We start from the raw sequence: 4,196 nt of genomic DNA, 5'->3' as shown, positions 1-4,196 counted from the left end.
GCTGCTTCTGCTTCTGCTTCTGCTTCTGCTTCTGCTTCTGCTTCTGCTTCTGCTTCTGCTTCTGCTTCTGCTTCTGCTTCTGCTTCTGCTTCTGCTCAGCTAGCTTCCCTCTTACACAGACCAGGTCCCAACCCAAGCAATGGTGCTGTCCCCATTCAGGGTGAGTCTTCCTATCTTAATTATCAAAAATAAAAATGTCCCCAAGAGATATGCCCACAGGCAGACCTGGTCTAGATAATTCCTCTTAAAGACTTACATCCCAGATGATTCTTGGTTGCATCAAGTTGTACCCATAGACTTCATAGATACCCAGTGCAGGCAAAGGCATAAGGAGAGTAGAAATAGCTGAATAGCATAGAACTCAGAACAGATAAACAATGAATGTGGGGGGATTTAAATTGTGTAGGTCCCAGTTAGACTTGGTCCTGTAGGTAATGTAAAGTCGTCAGAAATATGAAGCACAACTATGCACTTAATATAGTAAAAAAAACAACAAAAAACCATAAACATAATCCAGAAATTAAAACAATTTGAATGGGAACTTAAAGTTTGTATCTTCTTACACAGATGCTGCTGACATTGTATCTATTTGTAACTACTTGTTCCTACTTACAACAGTTAAAACTATCCAATGAATACAGTTACAACACTAGAAGAATATATAGCCAGCAATGGGCATTCAGGTAAGGTGCATAGCCTTGGTTGAGTAGCATACTAGTAGCTAGAGTAGAAAGCTAATAAAAACCTATGAGCCAGAGTTTTCAGTCTCTTTGTCCTTGTGATTTCTATTTTTATTTTTGCTTTATAGGTTTTATAATGGCACAGTATTTAACAAAAATCTTTAACTATAACTATTGTTTACTATTTTAATTTTGTTTCACTATTATACGGAAAGGGGGTTAATATGCCAAAGACTATATTTATTATAGTGCCTTTTGCCATAATCGTATGGGATATGATCTATTAAACAGGCATGCCTGAAATGTCAGCAGTGTCTATGTGAGAAGTTATAAACTTATGCTAAAAGTTCCCATTTACATTGTTTTACTGGATTATACTTTTTATTATTTTACTGAGTAAGTGCATAGTTGTGCACATAGTTGTGCTTCATTTGTCTTATGACTTTACATTACCTACAGGGCTAAGGCTAATCTATACAATTTAAATATTCCTATGTTTATTACTTCCAAGTGATCTGTTCCAAGTGCTATGCTATTCAGCCATTTCCTCGTGTCTTTGCCTGGACTATGTATCTATCAATTCTACCTGCAATAAGACAATTCTCACCTTTGGAGATCTCTTCCATATGCCATGAGCACATTTATTTCTTTGGAGAGAATTAACCACTGATCCCTCCATCTTCCTATAGCATATGAACATAAATATTAGAAAAAAATGATAGTCTTCTGAGAAAGATTGCTACATGTGGTTTATTCATCTGTATTAGTGCTTTCTGGAGAAACAGAACTGATGGGATAAATCTATGTATAGAAAATTGAGAGTTCTTAGAGTGGCTTGTAGGTTGCAGTCTGATTATTCCAACATTTGTTCCTGGATAGAAAGTACAAGAATCCATTAGTTGTAGACAAGGCTGGATGTCTAATGTGGTTTTCAGTATAGTTCAGAATTCCATAGACGTATACTAATAATACTAGTGAAAGAAAGAACTTCCCAACAAGAATGAAGACAAGCACCCAAAAAGCAAGGGCTTCCTTTTCCAGTGTTCTTTCTGTAGGCTGCTACTAGAAGGTGTGACCCAGATGTGTGATAGATCTTCCCCCCTCAAATTATCCAATCAACCAAAATCCCTCACAGGCAGTTTGGGCTTTGGTTACTTCCAGATGTAGTCAAGCTGGCAATCAAGAATAGCCACCACATCATCTTCATTATTTACTTTTTAAGCGACTCTCTCAGTTGTACAAGAAACCTAATTAGCTAAGCTAACAGATCGACACAGAATATATTTCTACCAAATTCTGTTGGTCATCAATCAAATTACCTAGATACGATACGGCTGTGCTGTTGGAGTTTGTTGTGTGTCAAAACATTTTCCTGAGGAGATGCAACACACACATCTACTCACCCCAGATAGGGATCCCACTACAAACTAAAGTACAGATACCTCCCAAGTCCAACTTGGTGAGCCAATGAATTTTATTGCAAGTACTTACAGGAATATGGATTAGAGGTTACTTACAGCAACCAAAATGACAACTGCATCACAAAGCCCACCCAACATGAGTGACAGCTCACAAATCTGGGAACCTGGGAACTACACAGCATGCAGGCAGCTCAACAGGTCAGTGGGTATCCTTTTCAAGTGCTTCCATTGTTCTGAGTCTCTTCCAAGAAGTTTGGCTTGGCTCTGCTTCTTCCAGGTCTGGTGTTAGAGTCTTCTTTGCAGCTTGCCTTGTCTGAGATGAGTTCTAGGCTTTTACTGCGTGCATATTCTAGCAGGGAGGTACCTAGTGAATCTGGTCATTTTCAGGGACTTCCTGAAGCTATTTTGAGTTGTTTCCCTTCCTGCTTAATAAGCTTCCATTCAAGGTGGAATGTTTTGGTCTAAGAGGCAGCATAACATTTTTTTGGAGTGATCCCTTAGCATTTCACCTACTCACATGTCTACCTTAATTCCTAAACTCTTTAAGGTACATTATCATATTTCTTCCTTTGTTCTCTCTTGAGTTGAAATTGTCAGTCACAGTGGCTTTATATAATGAAGTGGAATAGTCATATATTTATTGAGAGCATGGTCTACCCACACTCCTGATTCAAATATACTAATTCTTAGTGTTTACTTCAGTTTATTTCCTGAGTTCCCTCATCTGATTAAGAACTAGTTTACATTATTTCTTATCTTTAAGAAACCCATTACAAATTTTTTTCTTTATAAGGATAATTGAATCTTCTTAAAGATAGCTAAAGTTGGCCCTAAAGTTGTATATTTTTCTTTAAAATAAATATACTAAATGCAAAGGATTCACATAATACCAAAAATCAAAAAGGAGGTAATCATATCCTTCATTACCTCCTATAATATGGCAATTTCTTACATAATATATAAGCCATCTTCTTGCCTCTATATATTCTAAATAGCTCATGTATATTAAACATGTACATTCTTCTTATTTTAAATACATATATGGATATTTCAACAATTCTGCTTTTAAACAGTAAAAGTAGTCTCATGCATTTACTTTATCTCTTTTATCTTTCCTACATTAAAAAAAAAGCCTGTTTGGAAAGAGAAGTTTTATTAAAAAGCAGAATATTAAATGTAGGATATGGGTTTTTCTTTATATGCCCCAGTAGAGGGGAACACCAGGGCCAAGAAGTGGGAGTGGGTGAGTAGGGGAGCCGGGGTGGGGTGGGGGAGAGGGAGTATACGAGACTTTCAGGATATCATTTGAAATGTAAATGAAGAAAATACCTAATAAAAACTTGGAAAAAGAAAAAAAATTCCTATAATGACTACAAAAACAAAAGAATATGGGTTTTTTTCAGGCCCAAATTTCACCTCTGTCTTCCAGATACACATTGTTCTTCAAATAAACCTATCTGGAATAAGAAATTTTAATAAGAAGCTAAATTTTAATAAGAGACTATGAAAGCCAGAAGATCCTGGACAGATGTTATATAGACACTAAGAGAACAGAAATGCCAGCCCAGGCTACTATACCCAGGCAAACGTTCAATTACCATAGATGGAGAAACCAAACTATTCCACAACAAAACCAAATTCACACATTATCTTTCCATGAATCCAGCCCTTCAAAGGATAATAACAGAAAAAAAACAATACAAGGACGGAAACCATGTCCTAGAAAAAACAAGAAAGTAATCCTTCAACCAATCTAAAAGAAGAGAGCCACAAGAACAGAATGACAACCTTAACAACAAAAATAATAGGAAGCAACAATTGTTTTTCCTTAAGATCTCTTAATATCAATGGACTCAACTCCCCAATAAAAAGACATAGCCTAACAGACTGGATACAAAAAGAGGGCCCAACATTTTGCTGCTTACAAGAAACCCATCTCAGGGAAAAAGAAAGACACTACCTCAGAATGAAAGGATGGAAAACAATTTTCCAAGCAAATGGTCTGAAGAAACAAGCTGGAGTAGCCATTCTAATATCTAATAAAATCGACTTCCAACCCAAAGTCATCAAAAAAGACAAGGAGGGGCACTTCATA

Source organism: Mus caroli, chromosome 13 (genome assembly GCF_900094665.2).
Source record: "Mus caroli chromosome 13, CAROLI_EIJ_v1.1, whole genome shotgun sequence".
Classification (NCBI taxonomy): Eukaryota; Metazoa; Chordata; class Mammalia; order Rodentia; family Muridae; genus Mus; species Mus caroli.
Note: the sequence above shows the minus strand (reverse complement) of the source record.